The 24,815-nt window shown below is 29.2% G+C and overlaps 1 protein-coding gene across 2 annotated transcripts in view; it reads left to right on the top strand.

Moving 5' to 3' along the window:
- Dyrk2 (Dual-specificity tyrosine phosphorylation-regulated kinase 2) overlaps positions 1–24,815 on the top strand; it is a 149,893-nt gene that overhangs the window by 36,460 nt on the left and 88,618 nt on the right. For both annotated transcript variants that reach the window (XM_014232168.3, XM_070107198.1), the window contains exon 3: positions 12,790–12,846. The gene's annotated coding sequence lies outside the window, so the exon portion shown is untranslated. The remainder of the gene's footprint in view (positions 1–12,789; positions 12,847–24,815) is intronic.

Consider the following 24,815-nt stretch of genomic DNA (forward strand, 5'->3'; position numbering starts at 1 on the left):
AAAAATGGAATACACACTGATAGTATATGTTGCTGAAGAGATTTTTATTAAAACAATAAGGTGGAACAAATTGGGAAAGAAACAAAAAAAAATTATTTCAAAAATGTTATTATTAAAAAGAAAATGGCTAAATAAAAATGTTGAAAAGGCATAAAATGAAATTAAAGCAATTTGAATATCGAATGTTTTGGAATTGAAACCAAATGGAAATGAAATAAAATGGAAATGGAACATAAATTTATAATATGTAATACTGAGCATTAAATCTGCTCAAGTAAATAATAAATGAGGTGGAACAAATTGGGGAAGAAACAAAAAATTATTTATTTTAAAAATGTTATTATTAATATGAAATAAAAGTATTGAAAGTAGATAAAAATGAAATAGACGCGATTTAAATATGAAAGAGTATGGTTTTGAAACAAAAGGGAACTATGAAACATTATGGAATTGAAACAATATGAAAATATGTTGATAATTTATGATACTGAGAACATTTTAATGAAAACAAATTTTTCGTAAACGCAATAATAAATATTTTATTATATTGCAAAATTTTAAAATAAATTACGCAATTTCACAAACTTATTACTATTATTTCTTGCACTTATTCACATTCGCAAATACTAAACCGAGCCTTATTCACACGCTTGAGCTTTTTTCCCAACCAATAGCAACATATTTTACACACACCTCCACAAAAGCATTCGATACAATTTGTAATTATGCAATTAACAAGAATACATTACAATGGTTCTTACAGCATTTAAATAAAAATTTACAAAGCTTGTGAATAACATTTGAAAAAACACACGTGCACATTTAAATATACTACCCAATAGGGAATTCGAAGATTTAATGAAGTCTCTTTAGATTTCTTTATTATTATACTTAGCGCAACAACTTAACTCGTTGACAAAAAATAACATCTGTAAGATACTTTCGATAACCAAAAATGAAAGAATTTGAGAAACAGAAATTGTCCGAACGATTGAAGTTCAAGTGTTTAGAGCAAACGAAACCGCCAGACCGACTTAAGTCACCCTATATATTGAAAACTATACGCTAAAATATTATTTTCGAGCAATCGAAACGGTCTCTGTTTACTAATATTAAGCTGAAAATTCTCTAAACACTCTATTTCCTACTGGGTCACTAGCAAATGCAAATTCTTAAGCAACAATTTCTCACATATGAAACCATAAATTAACAACAGCAACAATGGGTAGCTAAATGTGACTGATAATGGCGAATGTTTACATAAATTACAAAGTGTCAAGGCGGTTGCAGTCGCGTTGCAAATGCAAATGCCGGTGCAACCGGTGCAAAATGCTGTTGAAAAAGGCATCAACTCAAAGTGCAATGCAAAAGGCAAAGGTGGCAAGCAAATTAGCACAATTGTTGTTAAGAGTTATTGGCAGTTTTCAAACAATTGCGCCACAGTTGAACGGAAATGTTTACAAGTGAGGCAACAAGCTGCCAGCGCGTTTCTTTTTGCTACGTGCAAATCGTTAGCGATCGGTGTACAAGTTTTCTAGTTTCGGTATCTGTTGCATTGATATTTTACAATATCAATATAGTTTAAAAATTTGTAGGAACTCGACATAATTAAAATTGTTTCGACTAGTTAGTAACTAGTTTCAAATGGTCCAATTGATAATCAGTTGCAATTTTAAAAATAAAATAATCTACAAAAATCTTAACTTTCAGTTTAACAGAAAATAGTTATAGCGAACTGGTTACATAACTAGTTACAAACTAGTTATACAATAGTTGCAATGTTTCTGTTAGTTTTCCATTATTTACGCGAACGGAAGCAGGTTGTGACTAACACAGATTGCCAAAGTAGGACACGTCAAAAAAATTAAATTTATATAAATATGCATATATTAGTCTAATTAGCATAGCCAGTTAGTAAAGTGTGAAAATTAAATTCTGCATATGAGTAGTTAGTGAGCAAAAAGTTAGCTGTGACGCCAGCAAACGAAAAATCGCTATTAAATTATTTCTTATTGACATAATAAACGGCCAAACATATTAACGTTTGCTCGCGTTTTTTCGTCAACAGCTCGTTTTTTCCCATTTTGCAACCTGCGCTTGGTTGTTATTGTTGCTAGTTTTTGCTGTCTGCCTAATCATCTGACTGTCAGCTGTTCGTCGGCATAAATGAGTTGTTTAAAAAGCAATTGTTGCTAATTTTAATGACTGCTACACACGCCGACTGGCATACCTAGATTTCTCCAATGCTCACGAACACAGCAACACGGGCTTAAGCGCTTACAAATATCAAGTTTTTATTTATTTTAATTATGCCTTTTTGCTGCCACTTTTTCCAAGCCCGACGCTGGCTTATTTTTTCTGCTTAACTGAGCAACAGCGGCGCCGGCAGCGGCAGTGACTTAATGTTTGTTATGCAAGCGAGAATTAATATCAGTTTGCTTTTATTTTGTGGCGATTAAGGCAGCTGCTGGTAGCAGCAATGACTAACCATCTTGGCGGCGGCGATGGCTGCAGACACTTGTGTGGGTCGACGTGCCGAAAAGGCGGCCACAAATGACTGCTGTGCTGCGGTGGGAAGTTGATATCAAGTAGACACGCTAAAACGAGTAGCAAAGAAATGCTGCAGATTTGCACCTAAGTCCAGATAGAGCTTTTAAAATATAATTTTTTTATATACAAACGGGCTTGTTTAAAATAATTGGAGTAGATAATATATATAATAATAATTTATATGTAGAATAACACACAACTGATATGAAAATCCATCAAACCTGCTGAAAACTCTAGTATTTGAAGAATATATCCGTACAACTGTAAAACTAGGTGCATACCAAAGTGTTGCCAATTAAGAGCCTAGAAGACAATAATCATTTGCGGAGAGAAAACGAAAATTAGAAGTCTCAAACAAATATAACCAAAAACATTTTTTAAAATTTAAAAAAATATATATATTTACAAACAAAATACTTAAAAATTAAAACCGAAGAAAACACTCTTGAAGACATAAAAACTAAGTATAAGAATAAATGCGATAATAAAAAAAAAAAATTTATTACGTACTTTGTATTCAATAACGAAACCAAAAAATATGTACATATTGCAAATAAAAAAAAATTTACGAAAAAATTTAAATAAAATAGCTTTTATGTATAAAAAATATTTCTTATGATACCTTGCTTTTGATCGTTAAGTTTGTATGGCAGTTATATGCTACAGTGACTCGATCAGTTTCTTTGAAGATTACACTATTGCTTTAGATAATAGTCTATACTACATTTTTAAAGATATTTCGTCAAAAAAAAAGTTTCCCCAACAAGCACTTCATTTCGATCGGTCAGTTTGTATGGCACCAATATGATACAGTGGCCCAATATCGGCGCTTTCGCCAAATAAGCAGCTTTTTTGAAGGAAAAGTGTAAAAAATTCAATTCGATATCTCAAAAACTGAAGGACTAGTTCGCTTATTTACAGATATATTTATAATCGACTCAGCTCACTATGCTGATCTTGTACATGGTATATAAATTTTATAGGGATCCGACTTTTCCTGCTGGGTGCTACAAACTTAGTGACAAATTTAATATTGCCTCTTTAGGGTATAAAGCAATAAGAAATCTAAAAAATCAGAAAATACCAGATACTCAAAAAAATTTAATCCATATTCAAAAAAAAATTGTACCAAACACAAAAAAAAATAATATTTTAATAAAATAATGTCTAACTTTATAAATGAAACTGAAGTAATTTCTGATAACGAGTATGAGTTCGTTTGTAAACCAAAAAAAAAATTAAATCAGGTTAACAGATTTCCAAACAAGACACTCCAAGTAATGATTAATTGGCAAATTTATCGACAAACAATGCAGAATCGATAGCCATCAGAGAAACTGGAGAGATAAAGCAAAAAGCAAATAAATAATCTCAAAGCAGGAGTATAATCTGTATATATTCCAGCACCTACTATGTATATGTATGTCTGTTTCTAAGCTTAAAATAAAAAAAAAACAACAACAACAACTGCAACACCATTTTACTACCCTCTAACTACCAGCGATGCTAAACAACCGCACCATTCTGTGGTAACTACATATAATATAAACGGCAAAATAAAAATAATAAACTAACCACCCAACTAACCAATCAAGCATACAACAAAAGCAATACAACAACCACCATACCACCACTATCATTACTCCAACACATCATTAATCAAAATCAATGGCACCAGCAATGATTTGGCGTTGCTTTTAAGCAGCCAACAACTAGGCAAGCTATTGTTGTTGTTATTTGTACGATTCTGATGTATCAAAACTGGTCAGCTTAAAGCTAAGTACGCGATGCTTTGTGTTTGCAAATGTATGTGTGCGCTTGATTTTGCAGATAAATCAGCATTACACATTGAATGCTTGGCGACTAATGGACACTCCGCGCTGAGCATGCGCTTGGCTCCAAGCGTTTTCTTCTCCATTAAGCAATTTTATTGTGCAGAGTATACAATGCAGGCAGGAAGTGTAAGTACGTTCATGTGGAAATAACTGAAAATTACTTCATATTTTGTGCGGAAATTTGAAAAAGAAATAATCGAAAAATGCGTAAAGAAGTTTTTAATTTGTTTTGGTTTAATTTGTTTTAAGCTAAATTAATGATTTTTGAAGTTTTCGATGACCGTTTTGTATCTAGCGCATACATATAAAAATTGTTTTGTTTTTGTTGTAGAGCAAACATTTTTTATATCTTAATCTGTAATGCGTTGATTTTTGTTCAGTTTAAAAAATATATGTATATTGCTTAAGATTATTGCTTTTGTTTATTTTGTGCCTTTAATATTTCTATAGTTCGGAACTGAATTCAAAACGCTGTAGGGCAATATTTTTGTTTACACTTTTTTGTGGGAGAAGCTCCAAAACAGCCTCAACTAACTTTTCGAAATCATAGAATTTGAACTAATTTTTTGTTTCGAAACCCAAATATTTTAATAATATTTTTTTTTGCAATGCCTCAATTTTGTAATTTTTACTGTTGAAAACTTTTTTTTTGAAAAATAAAATTTTTAAATATTAATATTTATTTAAATTTTTAAATTTTCTGATATAGCCTCACTATAAGACTCCTACAAGAATCTGTTACTATTTTTGTTGTTGTTGTAGTGGCAAAAAACGAGCCTGAAATAATTTGTGGGAATTTGTCGAGTTGACAGTCCTTGACCGGATAAAAATCCGGGTCTGTTCGGATTACGTATATCAGACTGTGATGGAAACGGCTTTTTTTAAACAGTCTCCTTGAAGTCACGTTTGGTTATCATTGGTAGTTATCACGCTTAGTTGTTGGCATGTATTTCAGAAACGACTTCCAAAACACTGCATAGCTTTATGCGGATAAAATAAGCTCAAATTACATATTTAAGATTTGTTCTAAATTTTGTGGTAGCTGATCATACTTTTTTACAAAATACTCCTAAAAACAAGAAAGTATTCTAAAAAACACCCTACAAAGCTTTAAAAATTAAACTATCATTTACTACAATCTCAATGATCCATTAGCCCAATAGAGACGAGAGACTTTATATAATGGCTTTTCACTGTACAATAAGGTAATCCAGTGCCTTCCTTAAGCATCGATAAAATATTTCGAGTAAATCTTAAATTTTTGAAGCATTAAGCCAACAAGCCTCAAAATTTATAGTATGACAACAGCCAAATTTCAAGTTTTAGTAAAAAATAATAATAATAAAGAATATCTGTATCACAATATACTCCTAAGTAAGTGTCATCACAACGACATTGATTCCAAAGAATCTACGACGCCTTCACACATACTCGAAATCCAATGGCGTGCAATAAACATTAAACTTTATATAACTTTTTTAAGGAAATGCAAAGTAAATAAAATCACGTTAGCCGATAACGGGCATTATTCAAAATGTAATATAATATAATGAATCTGCGAGAAAATTGTGCAATTATCGGCTGAAGTTCTGCAAAACGCCGCTATAAATAAATACAGAATTACGCATTAAAAATCGCAACCGCAATGGAAACCGATCCTGAGGCCTCATATACATACATATAAGCATGCAAACACAGAAGCTTCAGAATATAATACCCGCATATGTAATGCGAATTATCCATATCATTACATTCTCGATTCCAGCACATTTGCTGCGATTATTTTGTTAAGACATCAATAATCCACCGACAATTTAGCGCTAAAGAGAAATCGTAATCGAAACGCTGCCACAAAGCGTCGAGTTGCGGCAAGCAACGTTCACTCGCCCATTGCAGTGGCGGCTGATGGCCTTTCAGTTAATGTGGCCGCAATAAAAAAATCATAATAAGATAAAATAAAAATATTAAAAAATAAATTGGAAAATAATAACTCAGCTAATAGCGTGTTTAATCAACGAATTTATGCTGAACGAAAAGTAAATTAGAATTCGCTTCGAAATTGAAAAAATAAATATTTACTGAGCAGCAGAAGCTTAACTTCAGTATGTGTATTGCAAGTGCAAATACTTGATTTGCCTTGGTTGTGCGATAAAAATTTTAATTGCATAATTTTTTCACTTTAGTGGTTTTTTCTTCATACAATAGCGCACTAATGATACGTTAAAGATAAGTTGGGAGTGATGCAATCAGTAAAAAAGCATGCGAGTGTTAGCATTTTTCGAGAAAATTAAAACTTTTTACACAAATTATAATAAGTAATAAAAATTAAAAACAATAATTAGTAATTTATTAGTGATACATAGTAAAGAAAACAAAATTAAAACAACAAAAAAAGTAATATTTAAATAAATATTTAAAATAAATCTTTAAAATTAAATTAAATTAATTAGTCAATGGGGCAAAAGATAATATAATATAATTAAATTTTGGCGTTATTTATTTTTTAATTAATTAGTCAAATCAATTTTCTTATATAGGAAGTCAATAATTTTGGTATAATTTAGAAACACGAATAAGAAAAAGATTAAATAATTAACAAAAAAATTTAAAAAATTAAATCATTAAATAAGATTTATTTGTATTACTATTTATTTTAAACTTTTTTGCAAACTAATTACTGGAACATCTAAAATTTAAAATTCATTAAATTATTAATAAAGTAGTTCAATTTTCTTATTATGAAAAACTTAAATTAATTGATTAATGACACAGAAATAAAACTAATAGCAACATAAATGCAAAAATTCAAATAAATCAAAATAATTTAAAAAAATTAAATAATTAAATAGGATTTATTTGTACTACTATTTAGTTATTTTTAAAGTTTTGCAAAATTATTAATGAAACCCTTACAATTTACAATTAAAATTTAACATTACTTAAATTACTAAGTATTTTGTTAAAGTTTCTTATATATGAAAAACTTAAATTGTTTGATTAATGACTCAAAAATATTACTAACATAAATGCAAAAAATTAAAACAGATTAAGTTATTATGAAAATAATTACAAAAAAAAATTATGTAATGATTAATTAACTAATCAGTTATTTAACTTACATTTATATATTTTTTTGTTTTAGGAAAGTTTTCGGCTAATTTTTTTTTTTTAATTTTTGTCCATTAGTTAATTAAGTTTTTTTGTTAATGTAAATTTTATATTTTTTTAACATTACAGTTATATGTATTAATTACTTAATTTGCAGCATTGAATGATTAAGTAGAAATTAATTAAAAATTTTATATATTTTATTTAATTAGTTTAATTATTTCTCTTATTTATGAAACTTTAAATTTTTGATCAATAATTTAGAACTAAAAGCATGAGTAGCATAAATGCGAACGATTGAAAAAGAACATCCTTTATTAATACGTAAATTAGTATTCATTTTCATAAAAATTTTAAATCGTTTGATCAATAGTTTAGTAACATAAATGCAAAAAATAAAACAAAAAAAAAAGTTATTATCAAAATAATTAAAGAAAATTAAGTAATAATTAATTAACTAATTTTCATAAAACTTTTTTGTATTAAAAAGTTATATATATATATAAGATATATATTTTTATAACTTAATTCTAGTAGCACTGTGTGATAATGAAAATTAAAGTTTTATTTAAGATTTTATTAAAAATTTTATAACGGCTTGATATGCATATTAGATTACAATAACAAACAATATATATTTTTACTAAGAAAATTTTCTTAACTATAAATTTATGTAATTATTTTAAATTTTTTGTGATTAATTAATTAAGTATAGCTTTAATTTTTATTTATTTTTTGTTAATAAAGTTATAGTTTTCACACATTTCTGTTATATACCTATATAGGTTTAATCATAAAAGTCAGGCAAGAAAATCTGCAAGTAACAGTTTTTATGTCTGAAGATTTTTTGTCAATAAAAAAAAATTTTTTTAAGATTGTTTTAATTACGTAAGTTTTTAAATGTTTTTTTAAATTTTAATTTAAAAAAAAATTAATCAAATTAAATTTTTATACTTTGAATATTTAAAAAAATTATAATAATTGAATTTTTTTGTTTGTATTTTAATTTTTTTTTTTTTTATTTTTTGAAAATTAATTAATTAAGTAATTTTTATTGTAGTAATTTTATTTTCTATCTTTACTCAACTTTTGACTTCTAACGTTTATTTGCCAACAAAAATACATGTTTATGCATAAATATTCAGCATCGATAAGTTACCAGTTCCCAGTTCTTTACTTGCTTGAACTAATTTCTAATTTATTCACCGACATTAGCTTGCACTTGCATTTCATATTGGATTTTAAACCTTTTAACCTTTATATGCATACATTTTATATTCAAGCAAATATATGTGATTAATGCATTAATGATTGAAAATGCGTTTTAGCGCTCAGCCACAAGCTAATATGCGTGGAAGTGATTAATTGAATTGGTTGTTTGCTTAGAGTAGATGCAGTAATTATTTAGCTTCAGTGTACATATATACATAAGCAAATGCACAGTTACACAAGCTTGTCCATATAACCTCAAGAATGTATATATAGCTAAGTCTATAAGCATATCTTTAATTAATTTTATTCATTATTCATATGCGGGGTGTCTAAGTATCTCTCATATATACAACTCATATATACATCTAAAATGTATATAAATTTATATTTACAATATGCTCGTATGTGTATGGAAAAATATTAGTACAGATATTAGAAACTAAGCAAAGACTTACCGGCTTATTGAACATCGATCACTAATCTCATTTTCTGGTTATTAAATATTATTCACGTTCATTAATTCTTAGTTGTAGTTGTTGCAACGAAGTGTGGCTAAAAATAAAGCAGAATATAGAAAATGAATGCAATTATTATATAAAAAAAAAAAAATTATAAAATATTTATTGATATAAAAAATAGAAGAATTAATCTTACGTTAAAAGTTCAGCAAAACTCAAAAAGCGCTATTTTCGTTTGTAAAAAAAGAATATAATATGGGTCAATGGGTCAAATTGGAGTATTAAGTGCTCATTTATTATATATATATAATATAAGGTAGTAGCTTTTGAATACTAAATATTACAGTTTAAGTAGTATGGAAAATAATGTATATTCGAATATTTACAAGTGGAAAATATTTGTTTGCATTATTGTTAAATCACGTCCATAATTGCCCTTGTTTTTGTTGTCGATCTTTACACTCTTTAATGGTGGCGCAGTTTTTTCAGATTTGCTTAATATTCTTTATATAATTATTTGCTTATATAGCAAAGTACATGCAGGGCGTATTTGCATCACGTGTTATTGAAGTGTGATATATATATATATACTTTCTTTAGGAATAACTGTATTGTTAAACCTTGAACAGTGTATATACCTATATTAAGATTGCCACGGAATTTGTAACACCCTGAAGGAAACGTTGGAAGACCTATGATCGATTTTGCCATGTTCTTTTGTATCTCAGTTTTTGAGATATCGATCTGAAATTTTACACACATCCTTTTCTTCTTAAGAAGCTGCTAATTTATGGGAAACACTGATATCGGACCACTTTATAATATAGTTGCCATACAAATTGATCGATCACACTCAAGTGCTTGTATGGAAACTTATTTTATTTTATGAGATTAGCAAAATTTGTCATAGATTATTTTCCAAGGCAGCGATATAATCTCCGAAAAAATTGTTCAGATCGGACAACTATAGCATATAGTTGCCATACAAACTGACCGTTCAAAATAAAACTAAATATATTTTTATACCCTTTTATGCTATAAGAAATGCACCTGTGAAGGGTATTGAAGTTTACGTTTTTTCTTGTTTTTATGTTTCTTCGTATTAAATTATTATTTTTATTTAATGTCGCCTTTATAATATCATTTCCAACTACTAGCTTATAAATAGTATTCTCCTTAACTTAAATGTAGCTATTCTTACTTATCCACACGTACATCCATATATGCAAGATATTTATTTTGTGGCTTTTGGTTTCCTGTGCTATTCTTTACTAACAGTTCAATAAACCTCGGGTTGAATGTGACACTCACAGACGGTGGTTGCCAGCAAGTTTTCCAATTGTTCGATTTCAGTAAGCAGATACCTCAACACTTGTCTTTGCATAGTGGTTGACAATATAGTTTTGTTGCTTTTGTTGTAATGGATTTATTTGCATTCTAAATATATACATATGTATGTATGGATCAAGAAATGTAAAGGTGAGTGTGTATTAGTAGGTGGCAATGTGCTTGACCTGCGAACATATGAGTATGCTTTGTACTCAAAGGGGTAAAAAATGACAGAAAAATATTTAAAAAATTTAAAATAATCAAGGAAATGAAAAAATAAAAAAATAAAATAGAAATAAAATAAATTTTTAATTTTTATTTTTTACTTTGATATTGTAGAATAGATATTAAAACTGTTTGAAAACTGAAATGAGAGGCTCGTAGCCATGATATATAGGCTGCAAGAGCATATATTAATAAGTTCTAATCTAATGTCTTCCTTAATATTCAGCATCTGTTAACTGTTCAACGCAGCTGCCAGCAATCTTCCTGGTTCCGACAACACCAAAACTAATCACCTGTTCCTTTAAGGCTCACATGCCTACTTAAGGGTTAATAGTTTTGGAGCAAGTAGTCTCAATTGATCAGGAAAAATTGTTTGTCTTCAAATAAGATAGGGCAAACACACATATATATTCGTACAAAGAAGATTATGTCGATACAACTTCGAGTTCATGACTGAAGCGAAACGATAAAGGCAACAAGGGGCGAAGAAAGTCAGCATGCACATGGCAACAGAGAAAGTGCTGAAGGATACTAGAAAAATACCTTAGTATACAAACTATATTCAACGAATGATATATATATATATATATATATATTTATTGTAATTGACTATATATGTATTGTATATCATTTAATGGACTTTTAAATACCACTTGGACTGTGGTTATTGCTATTTTTAGAACGAGCCAACTAGACATATGTGCTGTAGCAGGCGGTAGGAGTGTGCGGACAGACAGTTGGCAGGAGTGTTGGTGGAAATCAAAGCTTGTCTAGATTCAAATTAATATGTTCGTAAACGAATAGGCAAAGCGCTGATGACAGCTAGCTATAATGGGCGTCCGGCGCTTCCTTATTGGCAACATTGCGCATTCGATTTGAATTAAGTGACGCTAGAAAAATGCCAATTTTTTCGCATGCAAGTGGGAAGTTACAAAACTTGGATACATATGTTCATATGCAAATGAGTGGAAGCACTTGCTAAACGCTTGTTTTGGCTTTTTGCCCATTGCTGAGAGCCACTAATTAATGTACAAGCATAAACCGAGTATTATCGTGTTATTAAATTAAATTGAGTAAGGTAAAGAAAACATACAAAATGAAGTGTAAAATAAATATAAAAAATCGTAAACAACTTTAAAATAATAACTAACAAAATATAATTAACTCCAATTCGCCTCGGAAATGTTTGGATAAATGTTGTATATAAATTTAGCTACGCCATACATGTTTTTCTACATTTGATTAATGACACTTTTTTAGTAGTATGTTCAGCTTTTTGGACATAGCAATTAATTTTTGCTAAACTTTTATTTTATTACCACAATATTTGCTGTTTAGTCACTTTTAATAACCAGCCATCAGCAGTAGCCACGAATAAAGTGTCAAAAGAGAAGAAGAAGAATAAATGCACATACAAAATTGATAAAATAATAATAGAAATAATAAATAAAACAATAATAAGTTAACAAATTTTATTAAAATAACAAAATTAATTATAATATAAAAATTAATATAATTTAAAAAAAAACTTATAGTAAACTAGTAATTAATACAAAATGATAAAAATTCAAATAATAAAAATATTTAACTAAAAATATTTGTATTTATACTTATTTAAAATATAAAAATTAAAAACAAAAAAATATTTAAGAAAATTCAACAAATACAATACAAAAAAGTTTTAAAATTATATTTAAAAAAATATTTTAAAAATATATACAAAAAATTATAAAAAAAGGTTAAAAAAATTTTAAATATAACAAAAATTAAAAAATATATAAAAATATATTTAAAAATATATACAATAAAAAAAAGTAACAAATAACAAAAAATATTTAAAAAAATTTAAATGCAAAAAATAAAATATTATACATTTTTACATATATAATATAATGCAATTAGCAGATTAACCAGTTTTCTCAACTGTTACTTTTGCATTTGGCATTTGTTACCGAAATTTCAAAATTTTAATAGCACTTTCGTGGCTTAATTGCAAGCGGCAAATCTTTATATAATTAAAGTTCTTAATTTTGACTTTTATTTCACACAATCTATCTTTCTTATCTTTACAGCTAATTTCTGCAGAACATTTACAAAAAAGGAAGCAATAATTGAAGTCGTGTATTAAGGTGAGCTAAATAAAAATTTTACTTTAAACCTTAAATTGGTACAAAAAAAAAAAACTAAACGTCTTTAAAAAATGATCTATAAAAACGCAAAGAAACGATTTTTATTTATATTCAATTAGTATTTTAAAAAATAACTTCGTTCAATTAATTCAAAGAACTTATTAAATTATTGATAGATCTTTCATAAACAGAAAAATCGAATATTCGATGGTAAAAATATAATAGTCAGCTACAATAGCGTTTAAAATTCGATAAGTCTATAAGCTATGTAATATATGTGAAAGTATAAAACATTTATAAAAATCGATAAATTATCTACAAAAGTCGATTAAAATTCGATTAGTTAGCTATATAATTGATGAAAGTTAGCTATATAATTGTAACAATTTGTTAATTATCGATTTAAATACGTTTAATAAATTAATAAAAAAAAAAAATTTCTTATTTAATTTAAATTTATAGAATTGAATTAATAGATATCATATGAGAATTTCGAAATATTTAAAAATCAATCTGAAAACGTAAAAGTATCGAAATAAAAATTAATAAAATTATAGTCTATGGCGAAAACCGATAAATTAAAGGCATATATAAAGGTAAATAATAGTTCATTGTAAAATCGATAAATATGTTAAAAATGTATAATATGGTATCCAAAAAGTTGAGTAAAATACATATCATTACAATAAAAAATTCGACAAAAAAAATAATTTCCTATTTAATATAATTTTATAGGATTGAAGAAAAAATAAAATCGATTGTGAGAAATGTTAAATAAATATAAAAATATAAAATTAACAAAACAAAAATTTATAAATATAATAATCGATGACTGTAAAAATCGATAAATTAGCTACAAATCTATTAAAAATCGATAAATTTATTCTATATTCAAAGATTGAGTAAAATACAGATTATTACAGGAAAAACTTCGACAAAATAAAAGTTTCTCATCAAATGTAAATTTATAGGATTTAAAAAACAATCGATTGCGCGAATTGCTAAATCTTCAGTAAAGATGTAAAAATATGAAATTATCGAGTTAAAAATAATAATCGATGATAAAAGTCGATTAGTCAACAGCATACATTTACTAAATCAGCGAATTTAGAAAAATCGTTAATATAATATCTTAGTGGTAAAGTTGCATACATGAAGCAAACTATTTATTTTACAATCGAATAATGTTAGCTGACAGTGACAGTTTTAGAATATAATTTTGTATTTTTAATGAAAAATTTAATAATTCACAATGAAAAATCTGATTTATGAAAAAAAATGTTTATCTTAAAATTTAAATTTACGAAAATATCTTAATTCCACTTATCACTACCACTTCAACTTTGCCCGTGTGTATTTAGCTTATAAGAAGATTCATATAAACTTCAGTATATTCGCACTTCATACGAATTTCTTTTCAACACATATTCTCCATCAACTACACGGAACCTACCACTGCCTTAGCACCTTATTAACATTCCGTAAATGTTGCCAAATTCACACTCTAAATTCCACACAAATTACCCACATAATTATATAAAAAGCTACTTGAATTGCACACCGAATTTCCGACATATATTCATACATATATACATGTAAATACCTAGACTATTACACAGAAAAACCGACACACTTTAAATTCGAAACTCATTAAAGGCACGTACCAAGATTTCTGCCGAAATCCTCTTTACCAATCCCTTCACTGACGCCTTCAAAAGCACACAAAAGACAAAGCGTAAGAAGCGCGAAGATAAATGTGGAAGCTCATAAGTATCCATCCAAGTATGTCTGCGAATCAACAGTTTCGGCAAAAAGTGATGATACGCACTTGCCGACGCGAATCGGCGAAAACCATAACAAATTGACTTTCCGGCATAAATTCCATTACAACGAAGAGTTGCCACCAATTAAGATGCCACCACAGACAATGATGGCGTTGTGCCGTTGCGGGGTGCGAAAATTATTTGGTACGTTATTAGCTACAAATAGAAAAGTTAATATATGCACACATGTGGATATTATATACAAATTCACATACGCATACACACACACGCATTTGTAAGTGGCTAAGCGCTGTGGGCTGGCAGGCCGCACGTGGTTGTCGGACTACCGATTTGGCTTCTGATGGATGGTTTGTGTGGTGAAGAGTGAAAAGTAAAGAAAAATTTGCGTAAAAAATAGCTTTTGCTGTGCTTGGTATTGTCTTTATTTGTTACGACTTTTACGGGCCTCGCATCACAATGCGTTCATTTCCCTTTCTATGCGTTGGCGGAAGTTCAAAGAAATCCAAAACTATAAAAGACGTAAAAAGCTAATATAAATAAGAAGTTAAACTCACTTTTGAGGAACAGTAAGAATAACTGTGAATTAAACATGCACCTTTTAGATAAAATGGTTAATTCACACACTCTTTTCGAGAATTGGCACCCTGTGCCGAAATGCTGCTGCCAAGCAACATCTCAAAGAGATTTCCAATATTCTCTCAAGAACTTATCTTTTCGGAAAGCAAAAGCATTGAAACTGAAATTTCATCTTTTTTTTTTTTTTTAATTATCTAACCTTAAAATAAGTTTTTGTTTCGCAGATATTGGTGTAAGTCAGTTTAGGTTTTAGTTTTATGCCACTGTGTATCCAACTTTCGAACGTGAGTACTTTATTAAGAAACCGAGAAGAAGCAATTCTTACTGTAGACGTATTTTTCTCTGAGACCAAACTTCCTAAAACTATATTTACCTCTTAAGCTTTGCTTCAACTTTATCACTCTTATGCGCTAGCAGCCTTATCGCAATGATTTCAGGAGTAATTCGGCAGATATTTGTGACCTTCACTCAATATAGGGTATATATATAAGAAATGAAAAATTTGAATTAGAATTCATGGTGTCTATACTCATAGTAAATGAAAAGTCAATTACAGCATGGTTACCCGAGCTGATAAGGTTCTTTTTACAATATTTAACGTATTTCTCCATCCATAACATGGATCCACTTCTCAAAAGCGCCACTAAATATATTCTCATACAAGAAATAGTTTGCATACAAACTTCTTTGGAGCACTTGGTCTTATCTACTGCTTAATCCTACCTCCTTATCCCTACACCGACTTGCGTAGCTCATATTTCTCATTACAAGTCGCACCGCGGTTTCACGCTAATTTTTGTACGGCTTCCCACGTTTGCCTTTAAGCACCCTGAAAAACCGTTGAGTGCACACACTTCAACCTTGAGTTCTCCAACATTTGCGAGGCTCAGCGACTACTCAAGCGAAATTAATACGGGAAAAGCTTTGAGAAGCATACTTTTATGCGCACGAGAGCTTGAATAGAATGGAAAATAGTGAAGAAGTAAACAATAAACAAGAAACAATGCAAAAAACGTTAACAATAAAAACAAAAGCAACAATTTCAACAAAAAAAAAAAAAAAGGCTACGGGGAAACCAACAACATTAACAAAGCAAACGCAAGCAAATTGCAGCAAGAGCAACAAACTATTGGCTTCAGCCCTGAGTCGAGTTCATTTGTGGTGGCTCAGGTGAAATGGATTTTTAACAGGATTAATTACAAACTTTAAGCATTTTTTACGCAGCTATTAAGCACTACACTCGGCGCTGATGAAGGCGGAAACTTAGAACTTTACTTTCAAGTGCCGGAAAATGCAGCACAGGCTACAAAAAATATAAAAGGGCTGGTGGTGAATTTCATTATGAAAAGTTGAAAAGCTACGAGGTGCGAAAGAATGTTCTTTGTAGTATTTTCCTTTTGAAAAATTCACTTAGTTCTTTAAATAAATACTTGAATTTAGCTGCAATTTCTTGGCGCACTCAAGTCACACTTGTTTTAATTGTGCTCGGCGCGTTCATTGAACCTTCAGCGACCTTTTTGTTTTTGCATTTCATATTTGTTTCACATTGCTGCCACGCTAAAACAGTTTCCACATTTGACGTAATTTCAATTGTGCTAAATGAATTTTGAATTATTACACAAGCCAATGCGAGCACCGCTATGCGAGTATCACTTAAATACAGGGGCACTGAACTTCGATGAGTAGAAAACAAGCTAACGACTGCGCTGTTTTGTTTTTATAATTTTCCAACTAAAATTGTGAGTGTAATGAAATTAAAACATATCACGTATTAAAAGTATTGCGGCTTAATCGCTCGGACGCTGGATGACAACAACAGAAAAGGCGATATGTGCAATAAACTCGTAGAAGATTCGTAAATATCAAGTAAAATATTGGAAAAAATAATAATAAAATTAATCTATATAATATATTTAAATAAAAATGGTAGTCAAATTAATAAGAACTAAGAAAATATCAGAAAAAATGAAAGCGAATAACAACAAGTTTTTTAAGCTATAAATGAAATAAAAAGTGTTATATGTAAGAACAATAGTAAAAATAAAGCTAAAGCCTCAAAGGACGACGCTAAGAGGTGCTAAAGTATATATATAAATTGTTAAGAAGCAATCGATATGCTACTAAAATCGATTATCAGTACAAAATATAATATTTTTAAATCGAAAATACTACAAAATAATCGATAGATTTCAGTTTTTTTTATCGATTTATTACAATCGATAAATAGAACATATTTGCATTTGTTATCATTCAAATAAGAAAATCCGTAAATTCACATACATATTCTTTATAGATTCAATAGTTGCTTGTTTATAGTGAATACTTGAAATTAAAGGTATAACTATAAATCGTTATGGAGCAATCGATATACTGCTTAAATCGACTATAAGTACGAATATATAAAAAAAATATTTTTTGAATCGAGTACTCAACTTAAAATCGATATATTTGTAATAAAATGAATTATAAACTTATTAGAAACGATAAATAAATAAATTTCGTATTTATTGTCGATAAAAAATCGATACATTTACAGAAATATTTATATTTATATATCTTGTTTAACGTGATTATTAGAAGCACAAGGACCGTATTTATCGATTAAAGATCTATTAATAATAATATAATGTTGATTGAGTAATTTTAGTTAGTAACTGCTCAGTTAATTTACCAACAACCGATTTTGATATAGCTAATCCTCTAGCATCTTTTCGTTATAAATATCTAAAATTTTAAAAAATTTATTTTCAAATAATCGAATATTTGAGAAATGTTAATTCAGTTAATTAAACTATAGAAAATAAAGTTATCAACTTTATATGTACATGCATATATATTATCCTCATTTCGGTATCAGAATCAACTTATCCTTTGAAATAATCGAAACTTAGTGAAATGATAATTCAGCTAATGAAATTATAGACCAAAAATTTGTTACCAATAAATTGATTGAAAGCCGTATACTGGTTTGTTCTTATGAATTCATGTCTTTTTAAAATCGATTTTTATCAAAAAGTTTATCGGTAATCGAAAGTATCAGAAGTTATCGATTGTAAAAACAACAAAAGCAAATTATTGAGGCGAATGTGTCAGAGGAACCGAAAGCAATATATATATCGAAATTTTAAAATCGATTCATTAAGCAGAAGTTATCGAATAAAATAAGTCTTAAAAGAATATAAGAAACATATTAGCTTAATATAAATAATCAACTGACCATTCGATATCAAAATTAGGCATAAAGATCATATCAATGATCTTTTAGATAAAGCTTTTGAACTGAGCTTTTAACTTTGAAAGCTCAGAGTCGTTGGCTTAACATCACTAATTTTGTTAACAAATCGATAAAATAGTGCCAAATTTAGTTGAGATTGAAAATATTTAGATTTGGAAAAATAAAATAGTCAAAGCTCATGCGATTGCAAAGCTTTGAACGTGAAAGTGGAAATTGCTACTGCAAAAAATTCATACACTATTTTTAATAAGAGCTGAAATATCGGCTCAATTTCAGCATTATTAATTCTGCACACAACTGGCATAACAGCCCTAATAACGTGGGGAAGAAACAGCAACTAATAATTATGTAGGTAAAGCTGACTAGACAACAAATAATTTTAATAAAAGCACATTCACTAATTTCTAGAAACACAAATAAGGCTGGGAACGGCGACCGGGAAAGTAGGAAACCATTTTTGATTAGATCTAAACAAATTGAGAAAGGGAAAGAATAAACAATGGAAGGGTTAAAAAAAGCACAGCGCAGTCATAATAGCAACACAGTCGACAGACAATGGATTGTAGAACAAAACAGTTATAAATATAAATATGGGTCTTGGAGCTCTGTGGTTTTGTTTGCAAAATGAAAGTAGAGAGTCATTGACACTTTGAAACCCACACATAGTGAGATAGGCGGATGGATAGGCTTGAACCCAGTGAACCGAACAGTTGATGTGGTATTAAAAGAGTGAGGAGAAGATGATAAGCGACGAAAACATGCTAAGAAATCGAAATAAAAAGTAATTGAAAAATAAAATTTTATAAAAAGGCAGAATTTCGAAAGAGAGCTAAAAAAAAATCGGAGACAAAATCGAAATGAGACATTTAGTAAATTTTCGACTGATAAGGGAAGGCAAGTATTTGGATTTCAGAAAAAGTAAAACTACAAAACAGAAAATAATAAATGGCTACTGCCGAAAATAAATACTATAGGAAGACTGGAAAATTTTAATAAAAAATTTATGATAATGTTTAGTTGTGTATAAAAATGTAAAGGAGAATTTTGTTTACTGGCTCGTCATAAAATTATTTTACGTAGTTACATACACAAATCGCATAAGAAAAGCCATAATAGAACTAAAAAGCACATGCTTAAATTTGGCGAAACAGAAATAGGCGTGTTAAAAATACCTCAGAACTATAACAGAACAGAATTACATAAGGAAAAAAGACCAAACCCTCACGCCTAAAACCGCGAAATAGCGTGTACGCGCACATGTTCACGAATATTCTATACAGTTGTGGAATTTCACAAAAAAAAAAAAAAATAATTGACGCACGCCGACGTCTCGACGACGTGTCGCGCACCTGTCGCGACCGCCACTGATACTGCAGGCCTTATGCGGCTTCCAAAGAGTTCAATATAAATAAATACCGCTGATTAAATGTCGCTGGAAATTGTTGCTAATTTAATAAGCGTCAAACGCGTGATAAGCAGCGTCACTTTCATCAGCACAACGCGCTACGAATTTCAACACGCTAGCGTGTGGCTTTAAGCTTTGACGCGCCACGCTCTCGCGCAGAGCACGCCCGCACCGACGCTTTTCAGCTTTGCGCTAATTTTGGCAGCGCTCATTCAACTTATTTCAGTTACTGTGACGTAAGAACAACTGACATGTATGCGCGCTAACAGTAAGCAAGCGGCGCGCCCGCCGCATCCCACCGTGCCAGCGAGCGCGCCGGACAGCCGCCAACAACCGGCCATTACCTCAAATGGTCGTTTAACCTTAAACGCGCCACGCCGCCGGCTGTTTTCGCTGTTGAATAATTTAGTTCGTGTTGCGCGCGGCAAAAAGTGAGCAAGAAAAGTTCGAAAATAAACAAAAAAAATTGTGCGGAATCACTATGAAATATATAGGTATACAGCGAGTGCAAAAAGTTTACAGTAAAAAAAAACAAAATTTAGCTAAGCATAGCAACAAAGATGAGGAAAGAGTAACAAATGGAATGAGTTCGCAAAAGATGAAATAGCAACAAAAAGTAAATAAATAAAAGGCACATACACTTACGTACATATAAACAGAGAAGTCACACAAGGTCCGAGCCCGGTGTTTGAAGCACGTTGCTCATAAAATTTGCCAATCTTGACAGCTTATCTTTTTTGGCCGCATGTGTTGGGCAAAACAAAATACATACACACACTTACAGAAAAAACAAATATATATAGTTAGTTATAGTTATAGCATGACAGATAAACAAAATGTTGTTGCTTTTGCTTTTATTCTCGTTTTTTTGTTTTTATATTTTGCTTTGCAAAATTATTTTTTTCCTACGTGTGTTTCACTGCTAATCATTATTATTTGAGCGCATGTTTTGCATTCTAACTAATTTGCTTTCGGACAAATACAAATTGTTGTTTGCACTTAAGTTCGAAATTCACATGAATTTTTGCCGTTACTTTGAAATAGTAATTTTTTATATGTATGCTGTTTGTTAAATAACAATAAATTTTCGAAAGTGAGTTAAGCCTGAATTATGAGGCATAATTAAAATTAAAAATTAAAAAAATATATAGCTAAGTTGGGCCCGCTCCTTTTCTGGCGAAATAAAAATGTAAAAATGTTAATTAAACATACGAAAATTTTTTTTTTTTTAAATAATATCAAATTCAATTTAAACTTTTTATTATAAACATTTTTAAATCTTGCTTCATTTGTACTCAATAAATTAAACTTATTTATGAATCAAGTATTAGTTCCGTCAGCGCAGAATAATATTTGCATCATTGCTGACTCAAGTTCGTTAAACTTGAAAAATTTCTTAAACAACAATAAACTACAAACTATTTTTGAAATATTAGTAGGTTCTTACTTTGCAGTAACCCTTACGGATTTTCTTATAGAGATATGTATTACAATGGATTATGATAAGGTTTGACATTATTTGACTACTTTTTGTAACTCAGTACTTCAGTCAATTCAAGAATAATTTAAAATCTAAATAACTGTCTACAGATATGGTTCTAGCTTAGTTCAGAGGCTTTCAAACTTTTTGCAATCAATTGAAGTCCAAAAACTGTCCACAAATTGAAAATATTACTCAGTACAGGGTTTTTAAACTTTTTGCACAACATGATTTATTGCATAGTTTTCCATTTTTAGTAATACTGGATCCTGTCAGAAATTATCGAAATATTTATCGATTTTTTTATTTAGAGATAATTCTTAAATCGATATATTTTAAACAGGTGAACACTATACTAAAAATCTTGAGTTTTCTTGCTGTACAGATAAGAAATTTATTTATATAAAATTAATTAACCAATTATTCAGGTTTTTTACTTTATGTTTAGAAAATCTGGTTGTCAAAAAAATTTTCTCCAAGTATGAGCCCCTAATATTAATAGGAAAATTCTCTACTTTTCTGTTTCATATATTTTCCTTATTATTGGAAAGAAAAATTCAGATGTCAGTATCTATCATTTAAAAAAAGTATCTCGCCTCTTATATTTACTGGAAGTTTTATTCTCTACAAAAATGGTCTCTTACAATTTTTTCGTAAACTTCAACATTCAGGAGGGCCCAAAATAATACCACAAAGTTTAAGGTAAATATAATCGAAGTGATGCTGTGTAGATTTCAATCGACTTCAAAATATATTACAGTGTGAAACACGTTTTTCTGATTTGAATTTCATAAAAGTAATCGATAACTGATATATTATTGCTTTCTACTGTTAATATTTCGCATAAATGTTTAATTTATTATACTTTCACTCATACAAAATATTAAATATATAAAAATAATTTCAAAAAATATTAAATTAAAAAAAAGTATTTAAAATTTTGTATATAATATAGAAATACTTCATGTTCGAAATTTAAAAAAAATTTTAATATAATGATAAATTAAGTAATATTTCTTTGATTATTAGGCTGTAGAATTCAATTATGCTTAGAATCCATAGCATGACCTTTCTTGTAGCTTTAATAAAATATAAATATTTACCGCTTGTTGTTTGCAAATTATCGATAACAAAACAATTAAGCCTTTTCCAGATAACTGATTTATTTATTTAATATCAAAATGTAACTTTTTTACTAAGCATTTTATATATTCAACTATTAATACCAGTTTTCTCAAAGAGTGGCTTAATCGATAATTTCTAATTTTTACATCGTTTATGGGGTTATTATTATCGATTAATTGATTTATTTTCTCAAAAAAAAATTTTTCTTACATATTCTTTTACTTACTACTGTTTTTTTAAAAAGTCGATTAATCGCTTATCTAACCATTTAACATGGTTATAATAGTGACATAGTTTTTTTTTTAATTTTTTCCTTTCTAGTTTTCCTTGAAGTTTAAAAATTAAATTTTTTTATATTGTAACCAATATTAATCAATAATCGATTATCGATAAATTATAAAATATTTGTTATCGATAAATTATTATTTTACCCATCTCTGTTGCGGTCACGAACCAAATGCGGAATAGCAACACTAGACTGTAATTGTTCTACCAGCAATCAAATTGGAATCAAAGTCAAATGCAGTTGCACACATGACATACATATAATACATATCTACATACATATGTATGTTATTTATACGAGTATGTAGAAAATTATATACATACATAAATGCTCTGAAAGTGATACAATTTTGTATAAGTTTTAATTGTTGCAATTCACAGCTGCAAACTTATGCAAACATATATACAAGTACATATGTACATGGTTGGTGCTTATGTAAGAAACTTTATTTGCATAATAAGCTGAGTGTGCAATTCTATACGAATGTGCTGAAAAAAGCGCAGATGATGATGAGAGACAAGCGCTGCTGAAGGCGGATGTAAGCACAAGCAGATATTTATATGTAGAAGTGAAATTTTATATGAATGATACTGTATATATGAGTATATATGTATGCATGTATATACATATTTTTGTGTATATGTATGTTTGTTTACGTGTGAGTGCCTTTATTTGAATGAGCCGTTATATGATGTAGTCGTTTGCTCTTAACTAGCTACAAATGTGCCGCACAAAAAAGAATTTATTGCACCGCTCAACCTCAAGTAATTGTCAAGTGTACTAACTGCTGGCGCACTGACGTCTAAGCAGCAAAAATTACAAAAGCATTTGGCAAACAGCCTCTAATTGTCGCCATACATATGTATGTGTATGTGTTGTATAGTTGCAAACTTGAGTCTGTTTTATTTTTAAAGGCATTTGCTTATGTGAAACAAAGAAAAAAATAAAAATAAAAACAAAAAAAATAAAAAAAGATAAAAAAACAGAGATAAAAAATAAAAAAAGATTAAAAAAACAGAGAAAAAAAATAAAAATAAAAATATTATTTATATAATAAAAAAGAAAATAGAAAAATAATAAAAAAAAGTAAAATTAAAAAAAAATAAATAAAATAAAATAAAATAGCAAACAAGAGCAAAAAAAAATTATAAAGCGAAATAAAAATAAAACGGCAAGGCGTTAAAATAAAAAGCGAAATTATACGCGTCTTACAAACAAAAGCCAAATGCATTTGATATTTTTAGTTTGACACACAAAAGAGAATTTATATTTTTTTGCATTTTGCGGCATTTCGTTGCGCCTATTTATAAAACCGCATATGCATGCATGCTTTTACAAATGCTCGAGCGTCGCCAAGAAAATCGTGTAACATATTGCCCTATTATCTCATCACGTCAAGACAATTAAAGCAAAAGTACGCGTTTCGTAATCGGGGTAATTGTTACGAAAGCGACAGCGGCGATAAAAGTGAGCGCATAAACATACACATATACAAATCTATTAGTTATAAGTATGCTGGCATGCACATACCTACCCTATCCTAACTTAAGTGTCGTAATTTGGCAACTAAAATACCACTTTTTGGCAGCTAATGCTCATAGTTGATACACAATGTGCTGCTTTTGACAGCTTTTACCCGATAAGCGATTGCTTTGATAAAGCCAAATGATAAAATAAAGAGGTAGCAAAAAAAAAAAAAACACGTAAACTTTGGCGGCACCGAAGCTATAATACCCTGCACAATGAAAAAAGCTTTCCATACAAAGACGATCATTTTGTATGGCAGCTATATGCTATAGTGCTCCGATCCGACCAGTTTATTCAGAGATTGCATCGTTGCTTTGGGTAATAATCCAAGCCAAATTTCATAAAGATATCTCTTTAAATAAAAAAGGTTTCCATACAAAGACTTCATTTTGATCATTCAATTTGTATGGCAGCTATATGCTTGACAGGCCCGATATCGACAATTCCGACAAATGTGCAGCTGCTTGGTGAGTAAAAGACGTGTGCAAAATTTCAGAACGATTTTGTAAGATCTTCAACATTTTCTTGTGTCAAACTCAATATACGCCATT

Source organism: Bactrocera oleae, chromosome 3, assembly GCF_042242935.1.
Source record: "Bactrocera oleae isolate idBacOlea1 chromosome 3, idBacOlea1, whole genome shotgun sequence".
Classification (NCBI taxonomy): Eukaryota; Metazoa; Arthropoda; class Insecta; order Diptera; family Tephritidae; genus Bactrocera; species Bactrocera oleae.